At 37.6% G+C, this 18,910-nt stretch overlaps 1 pseudogene; it reads left to right on the top strand.

The window, feature by feature from the left end:
* Positions 1–6,501: 6,501 nt before the first annotated feature.
* LOC141622904 (ABC transporter G family member 31-like) lies at positions 6,502–17,964 on the top strand (annotated as a pseudogene).
* Positions 17,965–18,910: the final 946 nt, after the last annotated feature.

The raw sequence follows: 18,910 nt of genomic DNA, 5'->3' as shown, positions 1-18,910 counted from the left end.
ATTACAAAATTTTATAGTACTTTGATCACATTACTTATATGAAGTGTAAGTAGTTACTTTAGTTCATTAAAGTGAATGTGATAGTATGTTTTAAAGGACAGTCATAAGGAGATAGTTGTGGTGCAATGTGGCGTAATAAAATCGCGTTGTTAAGTAACATGGTGGTATTAGTTGTGCGGCATGAAGTTGACAAGAGATATATTTCGGGTTGATAGTTGTTATCATATGATGGGTGATGGTTGTTTGTGCTGATTTGTATTGCGAGGTTGATATTTTATACTCCCTCCTATTTCCTTATATCTTCCCCTTTCTTTTGGGCACAAAAATTAAGAAAGGGGAAGAAAGAAGGAATAAAGTAGAATAAAGTATTGTAAGTTGTGAAATTTATAGGTGAGAGAAAATAATAAAGAATGAATGATGAATAAAGAATAGATAAAATAATGAGAGTTGTTGATTTTTTAGGAGAGAGAAATTAATAAAAAATGAATGAAACTTACCAAAAAAGAAAAGAGGGAAGATTATCAAATTTGTGTGAAAAGGGAAAGAGGGAAGATAATAGAAAATTGGAGGGAGTATATGATAGTTTGTAAGAGTAGAGGTATACATATAGAGTGACAGTTGATGATGAAAATGTTTACATGATAGTTGTAAGAGTCGGTTTGAATAGAACGTTAGAAGGTGATGATGATGACATGGGGGATGGTATTTCCAGGGAGTAATGACTCGAGTAGGAAGAATGGTGATGTCGTGTTTTTCCGTGTCTTGTGTGTTGAGATAGGTGAGTTGAACTTCGGGGACGAAGTTCTTTTAAGGGGGGAAGACTGTAATACCCGCCCTTTTAGAGACCCTTTGACCAGCGTTGACTGACCTTGGGAGCAGAAGTAGTCTTAGAAATACGTGCCAAAACTATCTTGGGTTACGTGTTAAGAGTGGTACTCGATAGAGTAGAGGCTACTCGATCGAGTAGCTAGGTTACTCGATCGAGTAGGGGGCCACTCGATCGAGTATGTTGGGTACTCGATCGAGTACCGAGTTTTCAGCGAGGGTTTTATATCGCGTTTTGTTATATCCGCAAATCATTTCCGCCACTTTCCTCCCATCCTTCAGTCGCCTCTTTCCCTTCCCTTCACCATGAAACCTCCATGGAAGCCTTTTGAAGATCCTTCTGCCGTAGGAGAGCGTCACTTGAGTCGGGTAGCGGTCTTTTGCTGGGTTTCTCCTTATAGGTATGTCATAATCATCATCCGTGTCCTCATCTTTGCAGTTAGGGTTTGCTTGATAGTAATAGATGATTGTATTGTGGTTATAGGCATTGTTTGATTGCTGGAGATGTTGTATGTCGGTATGGATTGGTTGCAGTTGATTAAAGGTGGGTTCGCCTACTCTGTTTCTGTAGATAGTCTAGTGTGTCGGTTGTTGTGGTTGTATTGTGATTGTTTAATATCGTATTTGTATTGTGACGGCGGTGATTGTGATTGTTTGTCTCTGGTTCTCGAGATGCGTTCTCGGCTGAGTGGAGTCACTTGCGGGAGTGGCTTCACGCCCTTGATTCGCCTTCTGTGGAACCCGCCACAGAAGGGATGTGTACATTAATGGACAGGGTTATCGCTCGATATGATGAGCGGGGCTTAGGTGGGAACGGCTGCGGTCCCCCATCGCGGCTAGGTCTGGTCCAGTGGATGTCGCGATGTGAGGTTGCTTGGATTATGGTGATTGTGTGTGAGATTGTTAGTGTCGTGTCGTGTTAATAGCTATGTTGTTGTTGTCGTATCTTATCTCAGTACTGACCTTGTGTGGTTGTTTGTTTGTTATGTGTCTGCCGTGATCCCTTATGGTGAGCAGTCAGTCTTAGCAGGTGTTGATGTTGTTGATAGCTGGAGTCCGGGCAGGGATGAGTCTTCACGAGATTCGATAGCTTTAGAGTGTAGCTTTGAGTTGTATCTTTATATTGTTTGTGGGTTTAAATCACTTGTAATATAACATAATAGTTCTCTTATCGACATTTGATAATTACTATCCTCGGGCAACCGAGATGGTAACGCCCTTATATGCTAAGGAAGGCCTAGTTAAGGTTCCTCTGAATATGGGGGTGTTACAAGCTCCTTCACTCGGGTTTCATTCCGTCTTCCCTTTTTCAAGGCTAATTCCCTACAAAAGATCACGGGGAGTCATAATATCGAGGTACATGGAATAAAGGGCAAAACATGAGCGAGAGTGAGCTAAAAACGTGCTAAAGAGGTCAAAATGCATGAGAAACTGTGGACAATGGGCCACGGGGGCGCTTGGGAAACAAGCGTTTGCATTTGTGGAGTCGCCACCAATTTTTATGGGAAATTGGAACCGTTCGAATACCTCGTGTCATGTCAAGACACGAAGTAGTGACATGAACACCAAGAACTCGTTACCCTTAGCATTCTATGTCTAGAATGACTCTCGTGGATGCCAATGAACACGTATGTTCACAGAGATCTGGAGTAAGGGGTGAGGGTACGTATTAGGAAGCTCTTTTGATCGAACACCTAATCCCGCCCGCCTCGATAGCGGCCTCTACTAATGATTAGGGAAATCGTCTATACTTGATATATCGTCGATTATATGCATGCAATGCAACATCCAAGTTTTAATCCTAACATGTGAAGATTAGACTAGGTCGGTGAAACACGTAATTTAGCATACAATTGGGTCAAAGTAGGAGTTAAGGTTAATTACATGTGAAGGCATACAAATGATACAAAATACAATGATAAAAGAAAATTACAATACTGAAAATTACAATAATTACAATGGATTGAATTGATTTATGTCGAAAATACCTCTAAAACGGATAATTTGGGAAAAAGAATGAATAAAGGAATTAACTAACAGAACAGTAGGCGATAATACGGTTAATAGTTAATTATACGTAAGCTAATTAAACAGGTCAAGGCAGAAAGGGAGCTTAGAGGCAGAACTCAACCTGGAACAGGCGCAGCAGGATTGCGCCCTTTGGAAGAGGCGCAGCAGTTGCTGCGTCTGTTCCAAGGGTGAGTTCTGGCTGTGAAGCCGGAACTGCAAATCGTTAATATTAATTGGTGATTTTAAGGATTGATTATGATATTCGACTCGGATGAAAGTGATTTTATGGATTAATTACATACGAATGGGTCATAAAAGCAACAAAACATGGATGAAACGGGTATAGATGAATTATTTACATGGATGAAAGATTGATTAGTGACATAGGTGAACTAATTAGATTAAACATGATGAATTAACGACAAATTAATGACGAATACGCGATGAACATGACAATAGACAGATGAAAATATATCAAAGGTCGAATTCCAGAAACTCAATATGAACGAATTGAATTTCTACAACCCGGATTGAGTTTAATGACGAAAACCCGCAAATATGAGATTATTAGGGATTTAAGTCGGATTTAATGACGAATTATATACTAATGAATGATAAATTATGTACATGTGAGATGATTATGGTATGTATGTCAAAGAATTAGCAAAAACAAACGAAACAAATAAAAAGACGAATTACAGAGGACGAAGGAAGAAGAAAGGAAGCAGGAACTGCGGCAGCCTCACGAAGAGGCGCAGCAGTACTGCGCTCCCTTCAAGAGGCGCAGCGATTCTTTGCGTCCTTTCTCGACGGTTTGTCTTCTGGTAATCCGAAAAAAGGTTTTAAACGAGGTTTTATAAATCGGTTTTAAGAGATGTTTTCGACACAAACCTTACATTAATGATACAAAAAGTAAAGAACAATAATAAAAGAGAGATTTACACCCTCAGACTTACATGATTGACGAAACGAGATGAACTAAGTTTACGATTAGTGATGCTCGACTCGAATGTAACGAAAGTGCCCTCGTAAGAGGAAAGCGATTAGATTAATTAAGTTGATTATGGTGGAGTTGGTCAAATTGGTCGGTCATGCAAACGAGGCTGGTACTCAAAAGGATCCGAGCTTACGTGGTCGAATGTTCAAGCACGTAGACGCCAAAAATTAAGAACGTGGTCTAGAATGCAAAGGGAGAAGAGAAGGGCGGACACTCGCGTGAGAAATATGAGGAGCGAAGGCTCCTATTTATACTAATCACGTGAAGGAATAGGGTTTTCGGAGAGACTTTGGAAGTGAATCTCGAAAAGATATGAAAAAGATACGAAAAACACGCAGAAAAGGACTGGGAAGAGGCGCAGTGATCCATCTGCGTCTCTTGGAAGAGGCGCGCGCAGACTGCTGCGTCTGTTCCCAAGTGGTTTCCTCCTGCGGAAGAAAGATTTCCGTGTTTGGTTTATGGAATGACGGGATAATTTGGTTTTCCTTAATATTTTGTATGAATATTACGGGAAATTGTTTACCAAAGATTAAAAGATTGTGAAATATTTATGAAATATGGAATAGAAATATCCGGAACATTCCAGAACATTCTGACTCGGGATTTAACGGTTATCAGAAAATGAAGACGGTTTTAGGCCCGGACTCCAAATGTACTCTAATTACTGCCAAAACGACCGTATCGGCGCGTAGATGACAACTAAGAGGTAGACATCAGTGTTTGAGCAATCACTTGAAGATAAACTTACGAACTGTCACAAATCGTTCTGCGTACCAAACATGCAACCCAATCATCACCGGGTGGTTTGCGGGAGGTGCAGAGATGAGGAATCTAGAGAAACGGGAAGTAAAAAGGCGTAAACTAATCACATATCAATTACCCTTTCACAGACTTTTTTCCGTTACTTTTCCATAACTTACTCTTTCCCAAAAACAAAACAAACACACACTCTCTCTCTAGTCTTCTTCCTCACAACATTAGTCAAATCCTTCAAATGAATCAATTATAGATTCTAATTATCATGTGGATTAAGTTATAATTCTAGTTTACTAACTTTACTAACTATGAATTAGAAAGATTAAGTTGATTTAGAACAATGAAATTAAGGTTTGAAAAAACTATTGTCAATGAAAAGTACCTTATTAAATTATTGTCAAATTCTTGAGATGCGGCAATTTGCCAGTCAACTAGTCAATCATTATAATCGCTAATTAATTAGCGTGATATTTCCGTTGCTACACTACACGTAGTGTTCATGTATCATATCAGTGGACAATTTTATGAGGAAACAAGAAAGGTGTTCATCTTTAAAGTGTTCGTCAATTTTCAGTATGTCAAAATTGATACCATTAGATGTTGAATTGTCTTTAAGTCTCTTAACTATGAAAGATTTTGAGTAAAATCTCGGAAGCGATATAACTGAAATTTTTGAGGAATTTGATATGAATTAGCCTGACAATTTCGCTACTTTTTTGCTGAATTGTTGAAGGATTGAAAGTGAGGTTTTTCGGTGGAAAAGTAAAAAGATATTGATTACGAAACAAAATGGAAAATAAAGGGTAGAAATAACAAGGGTATAATGGTCATTCATGTCCATGATTGAGTAAATCATGTCCATGAATGAGCATAACCCATTGCCTTATTATTCTTATTCTTTGATTAAGAAACTAGTAAACTTTCCTAAACCGAATAAGTTTAGAATTTAGGAAACTAAAACTTCTAACACACCTAGGAAATAAAAAATCCATACTACTATTAAGAAATAATAAAATTAATACTCCTAGGATATGACTTCTTTTAGGAAAGAAGTCTCAACACCTCTTCCGTTGGGCGCCAAGTAACCACGGCGACCGCGCCAAGTAACTCCATACTACTATGGTTTCCCATCCCATTCCATTCCATACGCACTGAACAAAACGACCCCTTAGATCACATCTTGTAATGGAACTCTGTCTAGCGTCTGGTAAAGATCTCTTGTGTAGATGGACCAACAACTGACCTAAAGTCTGCCTACTTAAGAGAGAAGAAAAGAAAAGTATTTCACTAATTTTGGTCCGATGGTTGGCTCTTGGGGCCGCAACGTCCGTTTGATGCTTCATCTCACATGGTCGGGTTTCGTTACATTAATTTGGGTGTCCGCAATCCACGACATGAGCTCTAGGCTTAATTTTTTGTGGTCCAGGTTTGCTTAACCTTCATCAAGTCTTCTCGGCGTCACCTCGTCATATACTTACACAGTTACACTATCAAAGCACAAAAGCAACACTGAGACATCAAAACGAGATCAAATTAAATGAGAGACATGAATATGTGAACTTAGCTAGGAATACTCCCCGTACTCGTACCCACCAAACAAAACTCATCACCTTATCCAGCCCACCAATTACAATAATCTCCGTAGTTGGGATTTGTTGTTTCTTCGTGATCGTAACAATCACTTTAAGCAGTGGAAAGAACAAAAGATGTGCTCCAAGTCCTTGGGCTGTTGAAAAGAATTACGCCATACATATTTTCAAAACCATAACCTCCCCCAAAATCAAGAAATCCAAAACCGTACCCGCCCATTGACTAACCAGCCTTGCGCCTAACCCAACCCGAAATCCGCAGTTATAAAACATCTTTTTTTTTTTTTTTTTTTTTTTTTTTTTTTTGTTTTGTTTGAAAAACCCCGTATATAGCTTCTGTCTTCGTCCTTAGCGCGGGTAACGATCTACACCACCTCTAAAATTTTCGATTAATTCAAGTAAGTCTCTATCAGTTCGTGTCAATTTAATTCAATTTCTAACGAGTTTAATTCTGTAGAAATGATTGTAACTTTTTTTGAAATACATTCATGATTTAGTAATTACTGTGTAATTTTTTTGGGGCATATTTAGGATTTTTGCTAAGTAGGGTAATTTGATTAAATGTGTGATGCAATTGTTTTATTATTATTGCTACTCTTAATTGAATACTCAAATTAATAAGTTTAGTACTCCGTCCGTCCCGATCAATTGTTATCGATTGTGTTTTATTGTGAGAGGATTTCAAAAGAACTATTGATTGTGACGGAGGGAGTATCTGAACTCGGATATGAATGTACAGTATGATACTGTGATTATGAATTAGTATTGGTAGATTACATTGATTTGATGTTATTTCTTTGATAATTTGGGGATTTAAGTGTGTCTTAAGTCGAATATATTGAAATTGAGAAGTTTAGTACTCATTCTGGGATTTCAAATTAACTATTGATTGGGACGATGGGAATATCTGAACTTCAATATGAATGTATGACAGAGTGATTATGGACTAATATTGGAAGATTAAATTAATTTGATTTTATTATTCTTTGATATTTGGGGAAAGGGCATTTAAGCTGAGTATGTTAAAGTAGTTAGCTTTTACTTCCATCGAGTTTAAACTTCGTACTTTCCTTTTTAATTCGATCATAATTAAACCGCCTTCTTTGAAGTCGGTTTGTTATTTTTGTATGTTATTTATGGACTATGGTATAGTAAGGGAGCATATTGTTGAATATTTGTCATATTGTTTGCTGCAGATGGGGGGCTGTTTTCGAGAAATGGCATTATTGGTAGCTCCAGTGTTTGTTCGGAGGTTTCTGATGGAGACATGGAGTTGCTATTCATGGAAGAATGTTTCAGGAGAAAACCTTACTTTCTCCATTTTTTCCATTTAGCCATGTTTGTGAGGGAAATATTGAAAAATGGGGCGAAATGGAAAAAATGGAAGGAATATGATTTTTGGACCAAGGATGAAACCTAGTGCATTCAAGTTGTTATTTGGAATTATTACTCATCGATCTATTCTTCGATGGAAGGAAAAAAATGGTTAAGTTTAAGAAAAAGTGATGTTTGGATTGGTTGTTTGGAAAGAAGTTGGATGACGGGTGCAAGTGGGCGGCAGTCATTCATAGTTTCTTGCATTTCTATTACGAGGTTACCTCAGGTTAGTGTTTCTTATCCAGTGTTTTGTAATGCAGAAGTTCTCTCTAACGCTCATTTGAAACAGGTGAGCTGTTCAATCCGGGACTAGTCTAGTTAAATGTATGAATGATATCACTCGAATGAGAACTAGGGTGTGAAGTGGAGTAGCACAAACTGCTTAATGAAATGTGAGGAACTATGGGCTATTGTGGTGCGGTTTTAAAGTTATGTCATTAAATTGACTGCTTATAGTTGTTTAACTGAAAGCAGTCAAAGTTATACCTTTAGTTGTCATAGGTATGTGGTTGATGGGCTTTTTGACTGCTCTTTCAAGAAATGGCTCAAAACATTTATTTCCGTCAGCTTTCACAAACTTAACTTAAGTTTGAGTAGCTCTATCTTGAAGGTTTATCCCCATAGATGAGAGAAAGATATTTGGAGACTATATTGGTTATGAAGACCAAAGACAAATCTTGTAAATTCTTCGAGTATCAAGAATATTGTTGAACATGCAATTAGTTAGGGACTACTTAGGGCTAAAGAGTAAATACCTTAGACCGGTTATTTTGGGATATTGGCAGTACCCACATTTTTCACCAGCCCCCCCCCCCCCCCTTTTTGTGTCTTGTAGCCGCAATCTTGTTGAAATAATATTGGAGAGTAAACTCACTTTTTATGCTGTCTCAGGACTCAGATTTAGTTATTCAGCCTAAATGTATGGTAGGATTCTCATATTATCATCCCAATTATCACTGTCTTACTTTCTATTGTAAGAAGCTTTATTAGGAAGTTGGAAATATGGATTCCGTTTTGGGTTTTTTGTCAAACACAACCTTTAAAAATTTTTTTTTTCCAAACACCACCTTTAAAAAAAAAGTTTGTAAAACACAACCTTTAATAAATTTTTTGTTGTCAAACACGACTTTTTGGCTGAAGGACTTAGCATTTTGCAATGGGGTAACTTTCAATCGATGTTTGGGATAGCAAATGATGTCGGTTTGAGGCGTTTTTGGACTCGTTGGAAAGGTGGAAATACAAGCTTTCCAGGGGTTATCAATACGATGGTCAAAGGCGGCCTTATGTGGGGTCTATTGTTGTGTAAAGTAAGGCTGGTCGGAGAGATTAGCGAGTGGTCGGGGATTTTTAGTGGGTCTTTTAAAGAGGTTATGATGCTTTGTTTGGTCTGAAAATTGGTATGTAGGTAGCGGGGAGTGTAAGGTAGACCGTAGTTGTGTTGTTTTTTATGGTTGTTGGTTACAAGTGGTGGTTCGAGGGGAGTTAATTTGAAGGTAAAAAACATTCAAAAGAATTTCAAAGTAGGATTTCTTTTTTGTGGGTCAATTCACTCACCTCAAACCAGTACTTACAAAAAACAACCACAAAAAACAACACAACTACGGCCTATCTTACACTCCCCGCTACCTACATACCAATTTTCAGACCGAACAAAACATCATAACCTCTTTAAAAGACCCACTAAAAATCCCCGACCACTCGCTAATATCTCCGACCAGCCTTACTTTACACAACAATAGACCCCACATTAGGCCGCCTTTGACCATCGTATTGATAACCCCTGGAAAGCTTGTATTTCCACCTTTCCAACGAGTCCAAAAACGTCTCAAACCGACATCGTTTGCTATCTCAAACATCGACTGAAAGTTACCCAATTACAAAATGTTAAGTCCTTCAGCCAAAAAGTCGTGTTTGACAACAAAAAATTTATTAAAGGTTGTGTTTTACAAACCTTTTTTTTAAAGGTGGTGTTTGGAAGAATTTTTTTTTTAAAGGTTGTGTTTGACAAAAAACCCTTCTGTTTTCAACATTTCTCCAGAAGACTATTTTGAAAATGCTACTCTGAATCATTCTGGAAATATATTGATATACATTATAATCAATATCATGGGATCTCAAAATCTGCTTTTTCAGAAATATATTGTGAATTTGTGATTCTATCATAAGATATTTCCAGATTTTTCTATCTGCATTTTTAGAGAAATGTATTCCTCTGTACAATACTAGTGTGAGAGCCAACAAAGCACTTTAATGTAAAGTCGAAAGTGTTGGGAGAACTGCAGGACTATCAGTCCGGTTCTCTTATATTAAACTATAGTAAGATTACGACATCTCGCCTAAATTGTACTGATACTCTCACAATATTTTCCCATAATTTGTAGATGATCTACATATATGTTATAATGTGGGCAAAATATATAGGAGGAATGAAGATGGAAGAGATCATTCACTCTATTTATATTACCTGAAAACACACGAACAATTATCGTGTAAAATAAACTAGCAGAGAGGGAAACATTCCCAACTCAACAAAAAATGGCGGCATCAAACAGGAGTGAATTATTCGAATTAGATTCGGAAGGTGGAGAGTTTTCCGGGCTGTCAAATGCTGAGGCAGCAGCGAATGATGAAGAAGAACTGCTTTGGGCCGCTATCGAGCGGCTTCCAACAGTTAAACGGGTGAACGTTGCGATCCTTAGAGATTCACCTTCGGCAAGGATGGGTGAAGGCGGAGTTGGTGGAGGAAAGAAAGTGAGTCTTACTGTTGACGTTAGGAAGCTTGACCGCCGTTATAGGGAGAAGATTGTCCAGAAGGCTCTTAATACTTGTGAAGAAGATAATTATAAACTTGTTTCTGGTATCAAAGAACGTATAAAAAAGTATGGATATGTGTTTAGTTTAATTTATTACTCGTATTAAACATTGCTCCTGCCTTACATTTTAAATCTGAAAATGTGGTTTATAAACTTTTCGAGTGATTTTCTTTTCCTACTTTTTTACTGTGGACATTTCAGCAGTTAATTTTTACATATACTATGTATTTTTATATCACTATTGCTGATAAACATTGGTATATGTTGCCCAAAAACAACTATATGGGTATCGAAATATTTTAAATTTAAATTCTACAAATTTTTTTATTATTTTGATTAGTATTAACTGTTAAGGTTAAAAATTGGTCATAATATGTGATACCCTCGTCTAGTAAGACGTGGATCGAGTATCATGATTGAGGAATACACCTAGCTTAATAGCGTTTTGTTGTCACCCAGGACTATGTGGTGGAACATGGATTTGTTTAATGGATCAGGTCTTGGGAAGGCAATTTGTCATCCCTCCCTATCCAAGTTTGAAGCTGATCCATGGGTCTTGGGGGAAGGCTCTGGACTCATGGATTATAGATTTATAGCACAAAGAGATAATATGAGTCTGGTTTCACATAGCAACAAAAATTTTTTGCTTCTTAAGTGGAAGGGTAACGGGTTGGTGTGCCACACAGTCACACACGACATATCCATCAAAATCGAATTGTCTCTGGTCTCCGCTGGAACAACATTTTTTTTATATATATGCTCCAGAAAAAAAAGGAAGAAGTAACTCTTGCTTCGCCGAGTGCTTATAGACTTTTCTGATTTCGAGTAATTTGCTTTAGTATGAAATCCATTAAACGACCTGTGCAGTAGTTTTTATCTTAAAGTTGTTCATTAGACTATTAAATTTGGTAACAGCTAACCAAGTTATAACCTAACCCGTGTTTGATCATGTACATTGAAGAGTCGGGCTAGAGCTGCCGGAGGTGGAAGTGAGGTTTGAGGATTTGTGCGTCAAAGCCCAAGTTCAAACGGGTAAACGGGCATTGCCGACCTTGATTAACTATACCCGAGATTCAATTGAGGTGCTCTGACAATCCTATACTGTTTTTCAAGATTTTTGTATGGCATAAAACATGAATTAAGTCTTGTATGAGAACGTCTCACTGTGAAAAAAATCCATGAACATTTGATATTCCTTGCCTAGTTTTATACTAATTGGTTTACTCTTATATAGCTGATCTTATGTAAATATTTGTGATGAATATGATTTCATAACAGGGTCTACTGTCCTTGTTTAAAATATGTCACCCCAAAAAACACAACTTTACGATCTTGAATAACATCAGCGGAGTTCTCAAGTCTGGGAGGTAATCTAGTTATGCTTGCTCTCATTAGTAGCAATATATCGTACTTTTTGAGTCGTAGTGATATATCTTACTTGATTTGCTGTGTTTTGTCACTGAAAATATGATAATGTTCTATTTGGTTTTTTTTTTCATTGAATTATTACACTTTTTAAAACATGTGAGGAAACTCGCCAAGTGTAAAGAATTTATTGTACCAGAAGAAGTAATAGGTATTATACTATGTTTCCTTCCTAATGTTTCCTATGTTGAATGATTTTAATTGGTCTTGTAGGAGGGAAAATGGACTCCTCTGTTCCCATTCCTCCCCAATCTTTCCAATTCAACTTTCTAACCAAACAAGAGAAACTTGCCCCCCCCCCCCGGCCCCACTCTTTCCCCCCAAATTGCTCTATATAAAAGGCTTAGAACCATCCCGAAGGGATTGTTGCCCCAGGTGTCCCGGAGCAAGTCCTAACTCATTAAACCCTACATTGGGAACCCTAGACGCTGCCGGAGAAGGTGATATTGGTGCGGTGATTGAAACTTGCGACTTATGGATAATATTTTTCAGTGTGGAGAGGGAGGAGTGTTTTAGGCAGTTCTTTTGAGCAGATTTGGTTTTTGGAATGGTGAGCTAAAGTTATTTATTTTTTAAAATATGAAAGATGATGAGTATATGTATAATTACGCTTCATGAACCATCACACACTGGAGCTTGCCGAAGAAAAAAATGAAATGTTTTTTTTTTTCAGGATGACATTGCTTCTAGGGCCGCCCGGAGCAGGGAAATCAACTCTGCTTTTAGCTCTTGCAGGAAAGCTTGACAGTACATTGAAGGTGAACTTTACTCTAATTCAATCCAATTCCTTGACTTCACAAATGTGGATGTTCCTCTGAAGCGCTGTCTAAAAAGAAAATTTCTGGGGTCTCCTTTTTTTTTTTTTTTTTTACAAAAGTGGGAAAAAATGGACAAAATGCACAAAATGTTATCTTTTGTGTACCAGAGAACCCTGGGTCCTTTTATGTAGAGTAAGAGGAGATTGTTTAGGGGTCTGGCAGGACACGGCCTTGCCTTACCTACCCAACAAAAAAGTGTCTGACGTGCCTAACATGCCTCGTGCAAGGTCATTTGAGCATGCTTAGGTTAGGAATGTCGGCCAAATCCGTCCGCTTTAAGATAGCTGGCTTGTCCACGGGCTTGCGGGCTTTGAAGGAAATTAATATTTGTGTAATAAGACTAAGGTTAAAAAGACTGAAGTATATTGAAATTTGAAAAACTACCTTAATATGTAAACTAAATACTATAAGAAAATTGTTTAATACAACACGGTAACTACTTTGAATTGCACGTCTCAATATATATTAGTGATGTAACAACTAACAAATCCAAATTAATTTTTTCTTCCCCAACAGTTTTCTTTTTGTTTCTCAATTTTAGTGTAGATGTATGCATGAAACTTGCAGTCTTTTTTTTTTTTAAAAAAATTGGGGGGCCTGTCCATTTGCTTTTCTTTCTAGTCCATATCGATCTATTAGAAATAGCTGGATGGACGGATAGGGCCTAATGTGCTGGCCCTGACCTGATCAGCTCTTTGTAGATTCGTCAATGGTGTTTCTGAAACTGCCTCAGAGAATTTAGCTTTTGTTGATCTGCAGAAAACTGGAATCATTACTTACAATGGAAATAGAATGAGTGAATTTCGCGTGGAAAGAACTTCAGCTTACGCAAGCCAAACAGATAATCATATGTCAGAGCTAACTGTTAGGGAAACTTTTGACTTTGCAGCTCGATGTCAAGGTGCGAGCGAGCGAATCATACTCAGGTTGGTTTGGTCCTAAATAATTGCATTTCACTTTGAAGTTGTTTGTGTCCATGTGTTTGATAAAGTGGTGGATAATGAGGATTCCTTGATTAGAATATCATTGTAATAAACACAAGGACAGCTACAATTTCAAGACTATCGCAATGCTTACTACTTAACGTGGACATCTATGCTGAATTTTCATAAAGTTAGCCCTCTAGTTTGTTCTGTGTTCTAGTTTGTAGAATTGAAGGTTGGGATCGTGACAAGTGCTGGTGAATTCTACATACATGTCAGCCTGAAATGTTGAAATTTTTCCTTCTTCCTCGTTATTCCTTATCTATTACTGCCCATTTGATTTATATTGTTCATTTCATGTCAAGTTTTACTAATATTTTCTCAAAAAATACAGTAAGTGGTAATTTATTGATAGATAAATTGAATATTTGGCTTGATAAGTTAAAAAAAAGCCACAAATGTCACATTGTAGCTCAACCTATACTTTTGAAAAATTTATGGTCTAAGACTCTAAGTTGACATTGGTTGACCGGCAAAGTCATAGGAGAACAATAAAAAGGGGAACTCTCTAATGACTTAAACCGTCTTGCAGCATACGTGAAGGACCTGAGCCGATTGGAAAAGCAAACCAAAATACGTCCAAGCCCAGAAATTGATGCTTTTATGAAGGTTAAAATTTTCACATGACCTGTATGTTTTTGCCGTAGAGACAGTAAAGCTGATGCATTTTTTCATGAAAAGTACAGGCTTCATCAGTTGTAGGGAAAAAGCACAGCATTTCAACTGAGTACCTTCTGAAAGTGCTTGGCCTTGACATTTGTTCTGATACAATTATTGGCAATGATATGCTTCGTGGGGTTTCAGGTGGTCAACGGAAGAGAGTTACTACAGGTTTATTCTTTTACATTTCTACATTCTACCCCATGTTGCTTTCATTTCTAAGTATTGCTGTTAATCTTCCAAATACACCTTACAGATGTCCAACTCTTATGCACGCTATGTATGCAGGAGAAATGATTGCCGGGCCTAAGAAAACTCTCTTTATGGATGAAATATCCACTGGACTTGATAGCTCAACTACTTTTCAAATAGTCAAATGTATTAGGAACTTTGTTCACGAAATGGAAGGAACTGTTCTCATGGCTCTTCTACAACCAGCACCTGAAACATTTGAACTCTTTGATGATCTTATTATGTTATCAGAAGGGCATATGGTCTATCACGGTTCGCGTGCTGATGTCTTGGAATTCTTTGAATCCTTAGGCTTTCGGTTGCCCCCTCGTAAGGGTGTTGCAGATTTTCTGCAAGAGGTGTGTATTTTATCGATTATTTTTGCTTAGGTATATGCTTCTGATTTTTCTGTTACTTTGCTTTATACAACTGTTTTTGCAGGTCGCCTCCAGAAAGGACCAAGCACAATATTGGGCCGATCCTTCAAAACATTACCGTTACATCCCCGTTGAAGAAATAGCCGAGGCATTTAGAAAATCTAGATTTGGAAAGGCAGTTAAAGATACAATATCTGTTCCTTACGAAAAATTCAGGAGTCATCCTCTGGCTCTTGCGAGGACAACATATGCAGTGCCAAAAATGGAGCTCTTTAAGGCCTGTTTTTCAAGAGAACTTCTACTTATGCGCAAGCAGAATTTCCTGTATATTTTCAGGATCTGTCAAGTATGATATATTTTCATCCTCGCGATAGTTTTTTTTGTACTTTTTTGGCTTTACCTACATATTTTTTTCTTGCACTCCTTACTTAGGAATGTTTGACCATCTCACCTCAAGTCATTTATTTTATTTTCAGGTTGCATTTGTAGGATTAGTGGCAGCAACAACTTTTTCGAGAGCAATCCTGATAGATGAACCATCTCAACCAAAACCTTAAGGTGATGGTTGAGGCCCAACTATTATAATTATTCCTATTACGCTCCCTCACTCAAATGCCCGTTGGGCTTGAAGAGTGGTTGGTTGTGCACCGGCTCCCCCGTACCGTGTGCTGGGTTTCCACTTCGAGAGTTTTTGAGGGGTTTTGAGGTTGCCAGGATTTGAACCCGTGACCTTCGGTCACACTGGCTCTGATACCATGATAGATGAACCATCTCAACCAAAACCTTAAGGTGATGGTTGAGGCCCAACTATTATAAATATTCCTATTAAATCCTACACCCAACAAGCATGGAATATGGAAATTACTATCTTGGATGTCTCTTCTATGGGATTTCCACTATGATATTTAATGGAATATCTGAATTGACTCTCCTGATATTTCGACTTCCAATATACTATAAGCAAAGAGACAATTGCTTTTATCCAGGATGGGCATGGTCACTTTCTAGCTGGATTTTACGAGTCCCATATTCAGTCATCGAATCTCTTGTATGGGCTGTCATTGTGTATTATCCAGTTGGGCTTGCCCCTTCTCCAGGAAGGTATATACTTGTAATACAAGTAATCTTAAGTTTTTGGATCCCAGTGAAGAGTAAATTGACTGTAAGGTGGTCTAAGCATAACTTATTGTGAGACCAACAAATTCTCGTCATATACACAATAAAATTTCTTAAATGAGTAACTGGATCTTATTAATGAATTTGTGATTTGTAAATGAAGTCACTTTTAATGTGGATTTTATCCAACTGCAGATTTTTCCGTTTTATGTTTCTGCTATTTGTGATCCACCAGATGGCATTTGGTCTTTTTCGGTTGATAGCTACACTTACAAGAGATATGACTATTGCAAGTATAGTTTCATCTACTACTTTGCTTGTCATCTTCTGTGTCAGTGGCTTCATCCTTCCAAAAAGTAAGCCTCTATAAATTTTATATTTCGTCGTAAAACTTAATTTCTGCCCTTAATTAATGACTTCTTCCATCTCAGATGATATGAAGCCATGGTGAATATGGGCTTTCTGGGCATCACCCCTATCCTATGCCCAGATTGCAGTTTCTGTAAATGAATTTACTGCAACAAGATGGATGAAGGTTATTTTCTCTTTATCTATGAGTTTTTCCATGTTTTCTGTATATTTTACCGTGAAATGGGCAACTGACCTAGTTTGTACTTTGTACTTTAGATATTTCACAATGTCAATTATTTCGTTGACATGCCAAAGGTAGGCTATTCTGCTTCTTTTTTGTGTGCGTTAGGTTTTGTTATGCTATGTAGTTTTTTAACTCCTAGAAGACCGAGCTTACACAATTTTTTTGCATTATCTTTCAAGGCAATGAAAGCAAAAGGTCTCCCAGAAACAAGGTTACAACTGCTGTCGAATATAAGCGGAGTTTTTTCACCAGGAGTTCTAACTGCGTTAGTTGGATCAAGTGGAGCAGGAAAAACAACTTTAATGGATGTGCTGGCCGGTAGGAAAACTGGTGGATACATAGAAGGTGACATTAGGATTTCAGGTTACCCAAAAAAGCAACATACATTTGCAAGAATTTCAGGATATGTCGAACAGAATGATATACACTCTCCTCAAGTTACAGTTGAGGAATCTCTATGGTTCTCATCATCGCTTCGCCTTCCCAAAGAAATCAGCAAAGAAACCAAGAGGGTGGGTTTGGTTGCAGATTATTTCTTTATTGAAGAATATGAAGATTCATCTAGTATTCTACACCATCCATCCTATTTATATGGTCCCCATTTAACTTTGGCGATCAGCAGTGGCAAATATGATTGTTATTTTCTCAAGATTTACATTTATTACATCTTAAAATCAATAATATGAAAATAGTTTGTCTGGAATTCTGGATAAATCCATCATTTTGGGAGAAATTTAATGCCAAAGTTGACATCGTTTTGACACCGAAATTGTTGGAGACAATAATTGGGATGTAGGTAAAATTCTAATTTTCCACCACGTTTTGCAGGACTTTGTTAATGAAGTGATGAGGCTAGTAGAACTTGATAGTTTAAGAGATGCTTTGGTGGGATTGCCTGGTAGAAGTGGTCTATCAACAGAGCAGAGGAAAAGGTTGACCATTGCAGTCGAGCTTGTAGCTAATCCGTCCATAATTTTTATGGACGAACCAACATCTGGACTGGACGCACGAGCTGCTGCTATTGTTATGCGCACAGTGCGTAACACTGTTGATACAGGAAGAACTGTAGTCTGAACTATTCATCAACCAAGCATTGATATATTTGAAGCTTTTGATGAGGTTGGTGTGTGCATGCCATCTAGAAGTGAATGATCTAGCTATTTTTGTAACTTTCATATTAGCTTTTGATGAGGCCCCTGGTTAATATTGCTGTTATATTATGATGCATAGCTACTGCTACTGAAACGTGGAGGACGAGTGATATTCGCAGGCAACCTTGAAGTTCACTCGCACACCATGATAGAGTATTTGAAGAGTCACGGACGAGGGCACCTAAGAGAGGGAGGGGCTGAATTAGGTGTCTATTTAAAAATTTAAGCTTAATGAAAGCTTACTTAAAAACTCTTACACACTTTAAACAGTGTTTAGATGAAAGGAGAAGTCGATACTTAGAACTATAGAGTTAGAAGTATTCAACAACGATTCAGCAAGCAGAAGTTACAGTGTACTCAACAGTTGATTCTGTAGATAAAAACGTGAGTAGAGTGTGTAGCGGAAATAAAACGAAATAGACACGACTAACGATGTTTTTAAAAACTGGTTCAGTCACTACTCCGCGACCTACGTCCAGCGCTATTTTATTAAACCTCTCAGAAGTAAACTCATACAAACTAAGACCACCCCGAATAATAAAACAACTCCCCAACCTACTCCGGTTACTAATGCTTAAAAGCTACTCCGCTTCCAAGACTTTTGCTTTGGGCTACTCCGCCAAAAGACTTCATGCTCAAAAGCTACTCCGCTTCGAAGACTTCATGCTTAAAGATAACTCTATCCTAAGACTTTGTTCGGTTCTACTCGTTTGTTACAAGACCACTTATCTCAATGTTGTTCACTCAATTGAACGGAGGAGATAAAGTTTAAGTACAAAACACGGGATCCTTGAACACGACTAAAACGACTAGGTGCAACAACAAACTCAAGTAAAAGACTCAAAAGATAAATAAACAAACTTGCAAAAGATTCAAAGATTTTGAAATGATAAACGGTTTTGCAAAGTTAATTTACTCGATTGAAAGCTTAAGTCTTTTTCAGTTTAAAACTCGTTTGTTGCACACTTGTAAAAATGAATTAAGCAAGCTATTTATAATGTTCAAGTAGTATACTTTACATTAAAATATCTTACTCATAAGCACAAGTGATTAAAATACTGTAAGTAGTTTGCTTGGGCAACATGCACAAGCCATCCGAATTCCTCTACAAGCAACCGAGTATTCTTCCTCAAGAAATCGGTGCTTAAGATTGCAAGAAATCAGATTGTGCACACATACAAAAATAG

This window comes from Silene latifolia, chromosome X, assembly GCF_048544455.1.
Source record: "Silene latifolia isolate original U9 population chromosome X, ASM4854445v1, whole genome shotgun sequence".
Lineage (NCBI taxonomy): Eukaryota > Viridiplantae > Streptophyta > Magnoliopsida > Caryophyllales > Caryophyllaceae > Silene > Silene latifolia.
Note: the sequence above shows the minus strand (reverse complement) of the source record. Positions and strands in the feature narration are given on the sequence as shown.